We start from the raw sequence: 17,086 nt of genomic DNA on the forward strand, positions 1-17,086 counted from the left end.
GATGACCAGGAGGCTGCTGCACAGATAGCCTCCAGAGTGACCCCAGTCATGGCGGCCCATGACGCACTAATGCTCCTGGTGGAATGGCAACGTACACCAGCAGGAGGTTGGCGGCCCTGTAGAACGTACGCTTGTTCCACCACATCCACAATCCAACGTGCTAGACGTTGCTTGGAAAGGGCCTGCCCCTTGCGGGGCCCTGCATAGCAAACAAACAGACTATCAGACTGCCGCAGAGAAGCTGTCAGCCTGACATATGCTTCCAGTGCCCGAACAGGGCAGAGAAGTTCATCAGGCCCATCCGTGTCAAGGCGAGCAAGCTGGAGGGGCACAGAGTGGCTCGCAGATGAGGCCACCTTAGGAAGGAATGTCACGTCAGGCCAAAGAGTAACGCCAGAGCCAGCCGGGTTCCAACGGCAGCAGGACTCGTGAACAGACAGCGCATGTAGTTCACCCACGTGCTTCGCCGAAGCCATGGCAAGGAGAAAGGCAGTCTTTTTTGACAAATACTCGAGGCTTACCTCTGCCAAGGGCTCAAACGGGGGAGATTGCAGCGCAGTGAGGACGAGAGAGAGGTCCCACACAGGCATGACAGGGCATAGAGGAGGGTGCAAGCGCCGGGCACCCCTCAGAAACAATGAAACGTCTTTATTACGGCCTATTGTCCCACCATTCACCACCACATGCCAACAAGAGATGGCAGCCACATAAACTTTCAGAGTGGACGGAGACCGACCCTGAGAAAGCAGTGCTTGAAGGAAGGTTAAAATAACTGAAATAGAACAGTGTACAGGATCCTCATGTCTAGCATGACACCAACTGCTAAAAACTTTCCACTTATGAGTGTACACCAGCCGCGTCGAGGGGGCCCGGGCGTTAGTCATTGTATGCCCGACATCCCCGTCATACTCTGAGAAGGAGATGCCGGGCCTCGTAGCGGCCAAACCCAGAGCTGGAGGCGACTGGGATTGGGATGCAGGATCCGACCCCCCAGCTGTGACAGAAGGTCCTTCCGGAAGGGAAGAGGCATTGGAGAGCTGCAACAGAGCCTGTGCAGCAGTGGAAACCAGGTTCTCCCCGGCCATAAGGGGGCCACTAGAAGGACCTGATGCCCCTCCTGAAGGACTCTCAGGAGTGTTGGGCCTATCAGGGGAAGCGGCGGAAAGGCATAGAGTAGCACTCTTGGCCAGTCGTGTGCCAGTGCATCCTGACCCAGAGGACTGGCACTGTCTGCCAGGGAGAACCAAAGTGGGCAATGTGTCGTCTCTTGGGACGCAAACAGGTCCACAGCTGCCATACCGTACGTCTCCCAAATGACCCCCACTACCTCTGGGTGGAGCCTCCACTCCCCCGATGGTGGGCGTCCCCGAGACAGCATATCGGCCGGAACATTCTGCACCCCTGGAATGTGGGCTGCCCTTAGACTGGCAAAAAGAGGGGCTGCCCAGGCCAAGAGCTTCTGGGTCAGCCTCAGCAATGTCAGCGACCGTGTCCCCCCCGATGGTTGATATGAAAAACCACCGAAGTATTGTCCAACCGCACTAGGACATGTCTCCCGCGCAGGCTCGGGAGGAAGTGCCGCAATGCCCGCTGCACAGCCTCCAGCTCCAAGGCGTTGATGTGCTGCAGTCTTTCCCACGGGGACCATGTCCCCCGGGCGATCTGTCGCTGCCACGACGCCCCCCATCCTGTGGTGGATGCATCGGCAGAGACAACCTCTCGACGAGCCGGAAGCGACCCCAGTGGAACCCCTTTGGTCATAAACTCTGCCTCTCGCCACTGAGCCAGTGACGCAAGGCATTGATCGGACACCAGCAGTTTCCTGCAGTGGTGCAGCGTACAAGATGGGCGTAGCCTTAGGCTGTTGAGCCACATCTGTAGCGGCCGCAGAGACAGCAATCCCAGGGGTACAACTGTAGCAGCAGCAGTCAGCTTGCCCAACAGACGAAGATAAGCAAGAAAGGGGGGTGCGCGGCCAGGTAGAAAGGAGGGCAGCATTTGAAGAATGCCCTCGACACGCTGGGGCGATGGGCGAGCAGTCATAGTGAGGGAGTCCATCGTGATCCCAAGAAAGGTGACCTGCTGAGATGGAACCAAGTTGCTCTTCTGCCAGTTCACACGAAGACCCAACAAGTCTACGTGACTGAGCAAGGTGTGTGTGTCCGCCGCCGCCTGAGCTTCTGTGGGCGCACAGATTAGCCAATCGTCCAAGTAAGGCAGGACCTTCAACCCCTTGGCCTGCAGAGGAGACAGGGCTGCAGCCACGCATCGAGTGAATACACGCGGGGACAGAGAGAGGCCGAATGGAAGAACTCTGAACTGAAAATGCCTGCCCCGAAATGCAAAGCGGAGAAACTGCCAATGGTGTGGTGCAATCGGAACATGAAAGTAGGCGTCCTTCAAGTCGACCAAGGTGAACCAGTCGCCCGGGGAGATTGTTCGAAGCACTTCCCTTACACTCAACATGTGGAACGGGATAGCCTTCAAAAACACATTGAGACCCCTGAGGTCCAAAATGGGACGGAGTCCGCCGGTCTTTTTTGGGACTAAATAATACATTGAGTAAAAGCCCCCTGGATCCCGCAGGGGGTCGACAGGCGATATAGCGCCCTTGGCCAGCAAGGCATCTATCTCGAGGCTCAGATTCTGAGCCCTTGCCTGGTCGTGGATCACTGTCATCCTGACTCGACCAGGAACAGGAGGACGGCGGCGGAACTGTAGCGTGTAACCCCGAGTCAGTGTAGACACCACCCATGGATCGGGAACAAGAGCGGTCCAGCAACTGAGCTGGTCTGGGGTAAAATGTCCCACCGCCAGCTCGGTATCATTTCCGAGCCCACCTGCCGCTAAGAGGGCGGGAGGGTTGCCGAGTGGACTGCCAGGGTTGAGAAGCGATGCGAGCCCGACCCCGGGAAACATCCCGCTGGCCAGGGGGAGGCCCCGCGGAAGGCCGTGGCTGCCCCACGGAGGGTGTAGACGGGGCTGGATAAGTACGTGAAAAAGACACAGAGCCACTCCGAGCAGGGCGCTACAGTCGCCTGCGATGAAGGCCGGCTAGCTGCTGCCTGGTATGAGAAGCCTGGGCCGACCGCTCCAAGGCTGCAAGCGCAGCTGATCCAAATAATTCCCCAGGGACCACTGGAAGACTCATCAGGGTCTTTCTACAAGCTTCAGTAAGCGGGGACTGTGCCAGCCAGACCTGGCGTCGTGCCTGGACAAGGGTAGACAGGACACGGCCAATTTCCCTGGACAAAAGAGCAAACGCATGAAGAGATGCGTCCACCAGCCCTTGAGTAGGTGCATCAATCGCCAAGCCCTCCAGAGAGGCCGAGAGACCCAGGAGTAAATGCGACAATGAATTACCGAGTCGCCCCAATCGAGCCCCCAAGTCATAAGCTCTACAGAGCAGATCATCAGTCACACGACATTGAGGACGAGGACACCTAGCATTAGCTCTCAGAACCTCATCTGGAGCCACAATGAGGGATGCTATGGCAGGTTCAACAGAAGGCATGTGACCCAAACCAAACTTGGGCGCGTCCTGCATGGCCGCCAGAGCCCTGCTTTCAGAGGTCGGTCGTGAAAAGGCCTTAGTATCTGCCCAACAAGCATGAACCTCCTTCACATAGTCGGCAATGGGGGAACCATAAAGGACGACCTAGTAGTAGGACGCCGAAAGAAAGCACTGGAAGCATCAAGCTGGCTCGGTGGAGCATCCAGCTGCAACCGAGCAAGCGCAGTTCTCAAAGCGCCCACAATCGAATCATCCTCTTCCGGCTGAGAGCAGGAAGAGAGATAAGAGGAAGAGAACTGGCTGTTGACACACGCGAGCCAGATTCAAATGGATCCTGAAAATCAGTACCAGACGCTGCCAGGGATACAGCATCATCATCGAAACCGGAGAGCCCTGAACCCACACTCCGTCCTGGGTCTGGGTCAGAGCCACCGCTGTCTCTAAGGGACTCGAGCAGTGCTTTCATCTGCTCCAACTCGGAAGTAAGATGGGCCACCTGTCCTGATAGGCCCTCTGAATCCCTAGAGCTCTTCTTGGTCCTCTTACGTGGAGGCTGCATAGCCTCAGAAGCCATACGCTTCACAGGCTGGCTGACACCTTGAAGGTCAGCCAAGCGAGCGGTACGCAGGGACAAGGGCAAAACAGAACAATTAGGGCAGGCCGCATCGGTCACGCCCTCTTTCAGGTGATCTAGGCCCAAACAAGAGGGACACAGATCATGTCCATCCTCCAGCTGGAGAGGGGCCAAACAGAGTCTGCAGGCCGGCACGTCCAGCATCTTACGCTCACAAGACAAGGTCAGGTCGAGCTGAAATCGCCACGCTTGACCTAGTCCGACAGACTAGGTAACCCAGTCGAGCAGAAAACGCCACCAGGGGTTCCTAGCAGAAAAAGGAAGCTGTAAGGAGCACCACGATCACGTAGTACGGTTCCAAAATCGTATGCGGCAAGCCGAACACAGCTGCACAACGCTAATAAAAACGCCAGCCCGAAAACGGCTGCGAATGAACAAAATACAGGCAAGCCGGACACGGCTGCACAATGTTAACAAAAAATGCCAGCCCGAAAACGGCTGCGAATGAACAAAATACAGGCAAGCCGACACGGCCGCACAATGTAAACAGTAAGCAAGCCGAAAAACGGCTGCAATTAACAAAATACAGGCAAGCCGGACACGGCTGCACAATATTAACAAAAAAGCAACTTACCAATCGAAGAACAAAAGGTGCAACAATGAGAGCTTGCGCAGCCTCTGGAGGGCGAGATCCTCGCAGCTCCGACCATAGTCTCGAGGCTACCAGCGACAAGCAACAATCAAATTCTTACCACCAATTCAACCTGCATGCAAGAAGATGAAAAGGGACTGAGCTGTCATTGTCACGTGACTATATAGACTTACCGACGTCACCGGGGGTCACCCGTGACCATGTTGGTATAAGATTCTCGACCTGTGCATGCGCAAGAGTGATCATTCAGTGCTTTAAGCACCGCCTCTGGCGGTCGGTAGGGATGAAATAGAACTGACCCACTGCTCACTTGTTCAATGTTTTCTTTTAAATTAAAATTTTTTCCTCACCTGTGAAATCTGAAGCCCTTGTTATCTATGGCTGTCGTAGCGTGGAATTAACCGCTAAACATGTATCCTTTTTTCTGATTCTTTGCCTGGTTGTAGTATTTTCCTAACCACCGATATTCCTGACCAATGGACAGCAATGGCGCACGATAAGTCACGTCATATCCAGTCCAGTAATATATCCCATCAATGCTGTTGCCTCGCGCTTCCCGCTACTCAGCAGTAGGTGTCAGGTTACATTGTGTTGCATTCAATGTTATCGGAAAAAAGATTTTCATACGCTTAATGTCCGATTTGCCATAACTATTTATTGAATTCATTGTCACCAGCTTGGGTGGCAACAGGGGTGGCAAGGCTCTCGTTTAGGGTGGCAACTGCCACCCCAATAGATCCGCCACTGCTGAGGCAGAAATGAAGTAGACATGATTTCCACTCAACCTCAGGGGGTCTGGAAAAGTTCCAGATCTTAAAACTGAAGTAGTTACTCTTGAATCTACCAAAAAATCTATTTGCTTGCCCATTCCTGTAAGCTGAAAGATGGGGAGAGATTTATATGCTTCCAAAGTAAAGTGAGCATATAGGTGCCTGTTTTTGGCTTTAAAGACCATTTGTTCTCCAATACAGAAATGGTATACAGTATATTATCTAAATCACAATTTTTCTTCTCATTCATACAGGAAGCAGGGGTATGTGTAAGCTGTTTCTTCTTACTTGTGTCTATATTGTGTGTATGTAGTGTAGTACCACCCTTGAGCGTATGCAGAAGCGGAGCCAGAGGGAGGGGTGGGGGGTGGCAGTGCCCCCCCCCCTGTCATCTGATTAGCCCCCCTGATGATTGACATGTAACAGCACCAGGTCATTCCTGTACATTATTTGGAATCATTCTAAGCCAACCTAATATCTAAAGAAGAAAAACAATAATAAAGATATGAAAAGAAAATGTATAAAACTTTATATAAGTCCATGTGATGACATAAATAAATAGATTTACATCAGGCGTGATACCAGCTTCCTTTATACTTGTACTCATAAAAACGAGCTGACATTGATCTCCTGGATGTTTCAAAAATGCTGCGCTGTGGTGCAACTCAAAGACTAAAGTCCTTCATACCTGGTGGTTGTAAAACACCAACAAGTTATTTACTGATCCTCCACAAAAAAAAAAAGAAAAAAAAAAAAAAAAAAAAAAAAACCGAAGTGGGGCCAACAATGTTTGTAGTTTGGAGCAGAGGTTGCGCTGGAGATATTTCGTTGTCCGTGTGGCGGGGTTCTTTTATGCTTGGACAAACAAAAAAATCACTGCCCAAGGCCAGAGATCACTTTAGTGACATTTATTCCATTCTTCAAGTGAGCAAAAAGGTGGCAGGTGAAGAATATATACAAAGGGACGTCCAGGCAGGTTAAAAACAGACAAAACAGTACCTTCAAGGTAAGAGTCCATCACCTTCACTGTGATATGGCAGAAGTCTAGCCACAGACTGCCTCCCTGTGGCGCAGAGCCCTGCTTTTGAAGCCACAGGCTCCGCCCACAGAAAGACCAATCAAGCAAACAAAACAATTACTTCTAACTCAAATGAACTCTTAAAGGATACAAAACAAATCATAATAATACGAAAAATAAACTTGTAATCAAAAATACAATAATCAATTTAATAGAGAACACTCGGTATGTTCCGATGACGTCATCACCTGACTCCTGGCGCACCACACCCGGAAATAACTCTGCTTGTAAACGAAAACTGGGAAAGTGTTTGGAAGGGAAAACAGGTTAGGATGGATGCAAACTGAAGCAGGAACACCGCGTGTGCACCCACGATGAGCCGCATCAGTTTAACCTTTAACAGACGTAAGTGATTGTGAGTATGTATGTGCGCATATTAACACGGACTCCTAATTAAGTCTCGGTTCGTGACAGCTCCTCCGTCACAGTCCGTCAGAGAAAAAAATAATTTTATTTCCAATTTGTAGTCATCAAACGAAACATTTAGTATTTCTCTGTGAGAACGTTTTTGAAATCAGGTAACATTTCACAAAATGACGTGATTAGAAGACGGCAGAACTCTGATCGTTTCCTGATCCCGCATCACTTCGGCCTGCAGGAGAAAAACCCAGCAGAAGCGGATCAGCTGCTGGTCGCTCCAAAGCCTCTGGTCCATTAAAGCGTCCAGATCAGAGGTGATTCTCTGACAGAAATTGTTCTTAGTAATAATGAGCTCCGCGATGTTCTCTGTTCTCTGTGCGTAAACTTGAAACTGCCTGCGCACCAAGTGTCAGCTGCGCTTTATCACAGTCTGGACAGAAACCAGCGGACTGCTCTCTGTTCTTATCAAGACGAGGGTGAGGAGGGAATCTGACATATAAACTCAGTTAAGTTTTTACTGGTTTTGTTTTTAAAACACCATTAATGTAAGAAGTGTAACTATATATTGTATATTTCCCATCACACATAAAGCAGATAAATGCATCTAACTTTTTCTCCGTAGTGACACAAACCACTGACTGTGGCCCCAATAACTTATAATAAATGAAATTAAGTGACTCCACTTAAATTACATCACTTCACCTGCTGGTCTGAACGCACAGCCTCACCAATTCTTCCTGGTTGCATCTGCAGAGAAATCTGCGCTGGTTCATTGACATTTGGATCTGTCTGAACCAAACCGAACAATTGAACTCTGCGAGATTTTTCTTTTCTTTTCTTCTTTAACCATGCACGGTTCGGGCGTGCGTTTTTACCAGGATTTTTTATTTTGATTTTTTGCATGGTTTCGCTTCTCCAAAACGGACAGATGTTACGCTGCCGGGCTCCTTCTGAGCATCGCTCTCCTTCTGAGTGTGGGAGGGTAACATCTTCACCTCCATTTGTTAAAACTGCAGGGCGAGTTAAGCTTAATTCTTCGCAGCGGCGCCGCATTGGTTGTGCAGCGGACTGCGCATGGATCTAATTAACTTCTGCACCTTTATTTATTTCCTCAAAATAAACTGGTGGCTCCTCTGTTTAGACTATAAATGGATTAAAACAACGTTGCATTGTCTTTAGTTTTCTCTGTTCTGTACTGGAGACTGGAGTTAAATGCGCCATTTCAACCAAAGGTTTGCAATGAGATTCCTAACCAAGGTGTCCTGTCCATCACTCTTCAACACACTGTCAGCTCCCAGTCAGAAAGACGCATTTAGTTCAGTGTCCATGAGATGATATTCAGAAAGGATGTTTTTATTGATTGATTTTAGTTGCCTCTGCAATTAAATCTTTGCGTAACGTCTGTCATGTCTCCATATGAACCAGTCAAAGGTGTGTGTGTGTGTGTGTGTGTATATATATATATATATATATATATACACACACACACACACACACACACACACACACACACACACACTAGATCCTGTGGGACTTCCAGATCCAGACAGACAAGATGGTAATGGCGAACCAACCGGACATTGTGGTGGTGGATAAAGAACAGAGGAAAGCCGTTGTGGTGGATGTAGCAATACCAAGTGACCACAACATCAGGAAAAAGGAGCATGAGAAACTGGAGAAATACCAGGGCCTCAGAGAGGAACTGGAGAAGGCCTGGAAGGTGAAGACCACAGTGGTGCCTGTGGTCATCGGGGCCCTCGGGGCAGTCACCCCCAAACTGGAGCAGTGGCTCAAACAGATCCCAGGAACAACATCAGACATCTCAGTCCAGAAATGTGCAGTTCTAGGCACAGCCAAGATACTGCGCAGAACCCTCAAGCTCCCAGGCCTCTGGTAGAGGACCCGAGCTCAGAGGATGAAAGAGACCACCCACGGAGGGTGAGAAGGGAATTTTTTTTTTACTAGATAGATATATAGATGTGCGCACGTACATTTTGCCTTTTGCCCCCCCAGAGGTAGTCCTGGCCCCCCTTGGCCCCCCCAACTTTAAAAGTCTGGCTCCGCCACTGTGCGTATGTAGGCCCCATTCCTTTTTTATGTGGGCTAACTGGGAATGGGGCAGAAGTGGGCAACTCTATGTGGGGCCCATGTAGTTTCAGTATCATGGGCCCAACATGGGAAGCCCATGTGGGCTGACCACATTGAACCCACGAGATAAGCATGGGCTAAACCAGGGGTGTCAAACTCCAGTCCTCAAGGGCCTCTGTCCTGCAACTTTTAGATGTGCCTCTGCTGCACCACACCTGAATAGAATAATTAGGTCAGTAGCAAGGCTCTGGAGAACCGATCTACACAAGGAGGAGGTAATTAAGCCATTTCCTTCCAGTGTTTTGTACCTGTGCCACATCTAAAAACTGCAGGACAGCGGCCCTTGAGGACTGGAGTTTGAGACCCCTGGGCTAAACATACATGGGTTGGACCTGGGCATGTGTATTTAGGCCCCATTCCTTTTTTATGTGGGCTAACTGGGGATGGGGCAGAAATGGGCAACACTATGTGGGGCCCATGTAGTTTCAATATCATGGGCCCAACATGGGAAGCCCATGTGGGCTGACCACATTGAACCCACATGAGATAAGCATGGGCTGACCGTACATGGGTTGGACCTGGACAGGAAAATGTAGACCTTAATCCTTTTTCATGTGGGCTAACTGGGGATGGGGAAGAAATGGGCAACACTATGTGGGACCCATGTGGGCTGACTGCATTGAAGCCACATGACATAAGTACGGGCTGACCATGGGTTAGACCTGGGCAGGAAAATGTAGACCCTAATCCTTTTTTATTTGGGGTAATGGGAAAATTTTTTTAAAATCTGATTAGACAATGTGGTTACCCTGTCACTTTTAAACTTTTTACTATATGTCAAAAGCAAAAGCTGCAAGAGCAAGATTATAAAAACTTTGAAAACAATTATGAGAAATCAGATTGATGGCTTTTAGCTAAGGAAATTGTTACTCAGTTGGCCTGTATTGGAGCTGATAAAAGGTAAATTGTTGAAGCAATTGTATAAGCTTTCTACAAAATGAAAAGCTCTCCTTGGATGGTTACCTCATCTTGGAGGTCATAAAGAGGTATTGTATTTGAACCATGCTCACTACATGATTTCTGTGTCTGGCTCATTTACTAACACCGACATTACACTAGGCTTCCAGAAGACCAAAATATGCTTCAATGCTTTATTTTTTAAACCAGTTCAGTATTGTTCAAGCTACACTTTGAAGTCCTAGCATTTTTCTTTTTATTATTTTACACTAGAACAGTCCAGATGTCCTAACATTTATGTGACATTATCTGTTTTAAATATGCATAATCTTCTGCTGCTCACTCAAAATAGGTAATGGTTCAGAGTGGACTTTTGTCCTTGCTTCTTTTTTAAATGTAATTTAATTTTATTTTATTATCAATTGGATGTTCAGACATCCAAAGTGTTCATTGCAGCTTTTTCACAGAAGGACTTAATTCTTATTTGGAGAAATAGTTCAGATCAGATCATCGTGAAAAATATTACAAATGTTTAGAAAATAAATTCAAACAAAACTCAAGTGAGAAAGACAAGAGTAAAATCTTTAGCATCTGTTTTTTCATCTGTAAACATTTTCCAAGTTGTCAGCATAAATAAAATAAAAAAACTAAACATTTCTATTAATGATTATTTTTATATCTTTTAATCTTTTTTCAATAATCTTTTTAACCTTTTTGTTCATTTTTTCTCTGGCACCGTTGCCAATAAAGGTTGGTGAATTGAAGTAGACACTTTACACATCCACTAAAGAAAGTAGTTCCAAAACACATTTGAATAAGGACGACTATATTTATTTATTTTTATTGAGAAAATTTGTGAGTGCTACATCGGTTTTACATTTGTTAAACCGATGTATTACTCTCAAAATTAATCTCGTGTTTCTTGGAGAACGTACAATTGTTAACGGCGGATGGATATGCGGTTTCAAAATCAAACGTAGTCCCATCAGTCCGTTGGCGCGGAGTCTGCAGGTTCGCTGGCCTTCTACTAAAGAATCTGTAAGTACACTTCTGTCTGTTTTGTCTGTATTGTATCTAATTTTAGGGAGAGATTTTAAATCGCTAGTTAAAACATTTGTTGCTCGTAATGGTTCGGATGACCGGAGTACCCCGAAAGACCTAATTAGTTGTTTCTTCTTTTTTTTTGTTTTTCTTTTAGGTGATTTTTTTATATTGTTAAAACACACACAATAAGTCATCTGCCATTATTGAGGTAAGAATATTTGGATGCAGAGCGATTTCAAACTGTTCTGGGCCAGATCATTTTCAAATACTCTGCGGCGCCATTCACCGGTAAATTTGAGCGCCAACGCGGCAGAATAAAATGGGTTCACCAATGAATCTACGTTGCTAGCGGAGGTTGCTTTTAAAGTACCTTGACACGATAAAACCACTTACATTATTTATAAAGAGTAACTACTTCGCTTTCATTCTGTGTACATGGGTTTTTAATAATCTTTCTCGCAGCCAATTAAGCCAGCATGCATAGCTGGGATCCATGCATAGGTGCATTTTTTATTATTATTTTTTTTTTTTTTCATGAAACTGCATTGAATCGTGTCGTTGTGGGCTAGATAGGTAATGATGAATGGGCATGGGTTTTGTCTGGGCTAACTACACGAGGCCCATATGTTTAACCTAAAATGGGACCCATATTGTCAGCCCATTTGGGCTAAATGTAGACTGTATTCAGCATTATTGTGGGCTAACTGAGAATGGGACAGAAATGGGCAACATGAAATGGGGCCCATGTGGTTTCAGTATATTTGGCATAAAAGCTTTTTTGTAAATAGAATGAAGGCATACAACCCCTGGCAAAAAGTATGGAATCACCAGTGTTGGATGAGCACTCATTCAGACATTTCATGCTGTAAAACAAACTCGGATCAAAAACATGACACAATATTAAGGTCGTTCCAAAGTGCAACTTGTTGGCTTTCAGGAACACTCAAAGAAATGAAGAGAAAACATTGTGGAAGTCAGTGAATGATACTTTTATTGACCAAACACAGGGAAATAAATATGGAATCACTCAATTCTGAGGAAAAAAGTATGGAATCATGAAAAACACATAAACAAAAGACCATTCAAAATACATCACTAGTATTTAGTTGCACCATCTTTGGCTTTTATAACAGCTTTTAGTCTCTGAGGCATGGACTTGATGAGGGACAAACAGTATTTGGTGCCTACTCTCTTTGATAGCAGTTGCCAGATCAGCTTTGCTGGTTGGACCCTTCTTGTGGAACATTTTTTTCAATCTCCACCACAGGTTTTCTATTGGGTTGAGATCTGGACTATTTGCAGGCCATGACATCGACTGAATGTGTCTTTCTTCAAGGAATGCCTTCACTGTTTTTGCCCTATGGCACGATGCATTGTCATCTTGGAAAATTATTTCATCATCTCCAAACATCTGTTCAATTGAAGGGATGAGAAAACTGTCCAAAATGTCAATGTAAACTTGTGCATTGATAGAAGAATTAACCACAGTCATCTCCCCAGTGCCTTTGCCTGACATGCAGCCCCATATCATCAAGGACTGTGGAAATTTGGTTGTTTTCTTCAGGCAGGCCTCTTCATAAATCTCACTGGAACGGCACCAAACAAAAGTTCCAGCATCATCACCTTGTCCAATGCAGATTCTTGACTCATCACTGAAGACAACTTTCATCCAGTCATCCACAGTCCATGATTGCCTCTCCTTAGCCCATCGGAATCTTGTTCTTTTATGGTTAGGTGTCAATGCTGGTTTTCATTTAGCTTTCCTGTATTGAAATCCCACCTCCTTTAGGCGATTTCTTACGGTTCGGTCACATACATTGACTCCAGCTTCCTCCCATTTATGCTTCATCTGTTTAGTTGTACTTTTTTGGTTTTCAAGACAAATGACCTTTAGTTGTTTGTCTTGACGCTTTAATGTCTTTCTTGGTCTACCAGTACGCTTGGCTTTAACAACCATTCCATGCTGTTTGTGTTTGGACCATATCTTGGATACAGCTGACTGTGAACAGCCCACATCTTTAGCAACCATGCGTGAAGGGTTACCTTCTTCAAGAAGTTTCACAATCCTCTCTTTTGTTTCAAGGGACATTTCTCTTGTTGGAGTCATGGTTCTCGCCACTCCACTTCGTCCAGCAGCCCTCCAAGGTGTCATGACTGCAGGTGTTTTGAACTGCACACTAACGGGCACATCTAATCTGGGGCAGGTGTCCATTTAGGGAAAGGAAATAGACTGGGTGTGTCCTTTTTTCTACCTCCAATTTGAGTGATTCCATACTTTTTTCCTCAGAATTGAGTGATTCCATATTTATTTCCCTGTGTTTGGTCAATAAAAGTATCATTCACTGACTTCCACAATGTTTTCTCTTCATTTCTTTGAGTGTTCCTGAAAGCCAACAAGTTGCACTTTGGAATGACCTTAATATTGTATCATGTTTTTGATCCGAGTTTGTTTTACAGCATGAAATGTCTGAATGACTGCTCATCCAACACTGGTGATTCCATACTTTTTGCCAGGGGTTGTAGCAGTAAATATTTTAAAATCATGTTTGTTTTATTGTGTAAGTGACATTTTAAAGCGTTTTATTCTGTCATCGTTTGACTGCAAAAAACATGACAAGTGGGTGTTTAGGTCTCAACTAGCCATTTGTTTGGTCAATGCAAATGGGAGCTTTAGATTTACCAATGTTTTAATACTTTTTAAAAATTTATTTTCTACAGACTACTATGGAGAAGCGTGAAGAAGGCTTGCAAGGGCAGAAGTGACATCAGATCTTCAAACAGATAATGATATTCCAGAAAAGCGACGTAGAAGGTAACGTGGAACAGGGACTTCTGTAACACACAACTCTAGATCAGTGGTTCTTAACCTGGGTTCGATCGAACCCCAGGGGTTCGGCGGAGCCTCTGCCGCGGAGGAAAAAAAAACTTGTGTAAAGTCGTGATGCGCCGCTTTGCCATCATTTGCTGCGGAGGATCACGTTACATTGCTTAGCCAATCAGTGCTGCGGAGGAGCACAGGGATGGGGCAAGGAGGGGGGAGGGGGGGGGGTTCGGTGAATGCGCATATGAAACTGGGGGGTTCGGTACCTCAAAAAAGGTTAAGAACCACTGCTCTAGATCTTCTGTCTCCCTGGTTGTCGTTTGAGCTGCTCTCAGTTCTTTTACCCATTTGGTTCTCCTTGCTTTACTTTTTCCTTCTAATCCTTCAAAATTTATTGACTTAATTGATACAGACATTAACAATTGGCATTTTGTCCATGTATAAAAGTAAGCTTATAAGCTATATATGTGTGAAACAATAACAAATCAATTAATAAAAACTAAATGTATCATGTGTCCTGATTTTAAAATGTTGTCTTGTAATTGTCATTATACTTAAGGTTGTCATGGTTGCAGAAATTGGAGGAGGGTCCTTAGATGATGCAGTACAACAAGCTGTGCGATTCCTCATGTCCCCTGAATTGGCCCTCCAGTTCAACCTGTTTGGCCGACATAGGAAACAAGTTCCGGGATCTGCGTCTCTGATGTTTTGTATGGTAAAGATCAGTTTTTATATTCACTTTTTTTCTTGAACATTTGTTAATTTTGGTTGTCTTATGCCTTTTGTTCATTTTTAGTAATCTTTTTTTTTTTTTTTTTTTTAAGATTAAAAACTGAGACTTCAATTTTTGGTTTAATTCACATAGTATTCTTTCACTGTGCTCTCAAGAACTTAAAGATTTGATTGCTGACAAAATTTGAAGGTAATATTGTTTGCATTTCAAACAGTATTAACAAAATATACAAGACCATGATAGAACCTTTATGTCAGTAGTTGATTTATATACATTAATATATTTTAAATTTACAATAAGAATATAGTGTGTGTACTAGGGATGCTCCGATCAGGTTTTTTGCTTCCAATTCTGATACCGATCACCCATGGGGCCCATCGCTGCCGATCATCTGGATTGGCTGTTATTTTTTTCACTTTAGGTATAAATGATAACATGTTATCTGGCAAAATTAAAAAGTCTGCGCAGTGTGACGGAAAGAGTAGATCAGCTGCACATGCAGGCTGCGAATGAGTTACAGGTGATCTGCAACAAGAGGCCGTGATCAGCAATCACCAATCAAACACATTTTCACGGAAATTAACCGATTATGATTGCTGATCGATCTGCACACCTCTATGTACATAATAATAATGACTCGAGAGTGCTTTGATTTTGGCAGATCCCTGCAAGCATTTCTGCCCCTTGAAGGGGAAGAGTTGCACATTTCATTAATGTTACATTGTACTAAAAGTAAAATACTAATGCAATTTCTACCTTTGCTTGTTTTTTAGGGGCACTTAAAAGAAATGGATCCATCCACGGAATCACACAAAGATACGGAAAAGGCACTCGAAGTGGGTTACTGGAGCCCCGGACAGAGGTGGAAATAGAAAAGTTAGAGCGACTAGGGAGGCAGCCAGCTCAGACTCAGGTGGGCAGGTTCCAAGATGGACAGTTACAATGATGTATGAGAGCTTTCAAGTGTGGCATATAGGTTATTAAAAATATTTGACAACAATGTAGTGTGAAAGAGCTATGTAGGTGTGTGTGTGTGGATATATATATTTATATGTATTTATATATAGATGTACAGATCTATCTATATAGTTGCATATCTAGATATAGATCTATATACATTTATGTATCTATAAATATTTACATAACTAGATGCATAGTTATCTAGATAACAAGATATAGTTATTTCGAAATATAACTATCTAGATATATAAATCTAGATATATAGATATAAATATATATTTACATAACTAGAAATCTAGTTACATAGATAATTATATATCTACATATAGACCTATGTTTATACATTTGTTATATTAAACTAGTTTCTGTTATTTTCAAATCTGCGATATGAATAATTTTGTAGATTTCTTTTGTTTACCAGTACATTTCTTGTGGCATCATTTGCTCTGTGTTAATAAAGCTCTTACAATTGACGAGTTAAAAAACTGACAATATTTTAAATTACCAAATAAAAACCTTGACCAAAAGACATTTTTCATCTCTTTTTTTAATGCAGGTTTTGTGCTAAAGCATTTTAGTACTTTGGTTTGTTGATTAAGATTGTATATCTATTAATGTAATTCACTTTCAGGTTAGGTGAGAAAGACCCCATTGTTCCTACTGGAATGAGGCATCTGGGCCCCACTGAAAACCCAGTCAGCACCCATTTAAATATACCTGGGCAAACCCATATGGGGCCACTACGGAACCTGTGGACAAACCCACTTGGTACCCATATTCTAGCCCAGTTTAGACCCAGTTGGGGCCCAGGTAAAAATGAAAGCTCCCAAGTGGGCCACAGATGGTTCTCATGTAAGTTACCCATCTGGGCCCCACTGAAAACCCAGTCAGCACCCATTTAAATATACCTGGGCAACCCCATATGGGGCCACCATGGAACCTGTGGACAAACCCACTTGGTACCCATATTGGCAGCCCTCTTTTTTCCCATATGGGGCCCACATGGGTATGCTGGCTGGGATATATGAAAAAAAAAAAAACTGAATGCTCTCTGGTATTGTTCAGGGGGCCGGACCAAATGAGGAGGCGGGCCGGATCTGGCCCGCGGGCCGTAGCCTGGGGACCCCCGCTCTATTGTCATTAAAAATGTGATAACCCCTTCTAAGTAATAAAATGCTCTGATGAGGAGGAGAGGAGGGGAAGGGGTGCAGCAAACAGCTGACATTGATCAGATATTGATCAGACATCCATATTTCAGTCATTAGATTTTAATGACAAATCAACATTGATTCAATGACACAGTTTCAACGTTAGTTAATTGGCTAGAGCTTGATGGTTGTTTGATGGTTGATCCACCGTCATTTGTCGATTTCAACCAAAAATCAACCATTAATCAGACATCGGCATTTCAGTCATCAGATTTCAACGACAAATCAACATTGATTCAATGACACAGATACTGCTCTGAAAGCACATTTGCCTGCCCCTCTCTTTTTATTGTCTTTAGGATCCCTAATCACAGAGAGCGCTGTGAC

General features: G+C 44.9%; 1 long non-coding RNA gene and 1 pseudogene across 1 annotated transcript; one reads left to right on the forward strand and one right to left on the reverse strand.

Annotated features, from left to right (window-relative positions):
- Window positions 1–486: 486 nt before the first annotated feature.
- Window positions 487–4,292, reverse strand: LOC148160500 (uncharacterized; annotated as a pseudogene).
- A 6,286-nt stretch (window positions 4,293–10,578) lies between these two features.
- Window positions 10,579–15,578, forward strand: LOC148160501 (uncharacterized). The gene is made up of 4 exons (XR_015765095.1): window positions 10,579–11,031; window positions 13,756–13,849; window positions 14,418–14,573; window positions 15,365–15,578. It is a non-coding gene; the product is annotated as an uncharacterized LOC148160501 (long non-coding RNA).
- The last annotated feature ends 1,508 nt before the right edge of the window (window positions 15,579–17,086 follow it).

This window comes from Poecilia mexicana, unplaced genomic scaffold (assembly GCF_051168715.1).
Source record: "Poecilia mexicana isolate PSO_F unplaced genomic scaffold, ASM5116871v1 scaffold_2, whole genome shotgun sequence".
In the NCBI taxonomy this organism is placed as follows: Eukaryota; Metazoa; Chordata; class Actinopteri; order Cyprinodontiformes; family Poeciliidae; genus Poecilia; species Poecilia mexicana.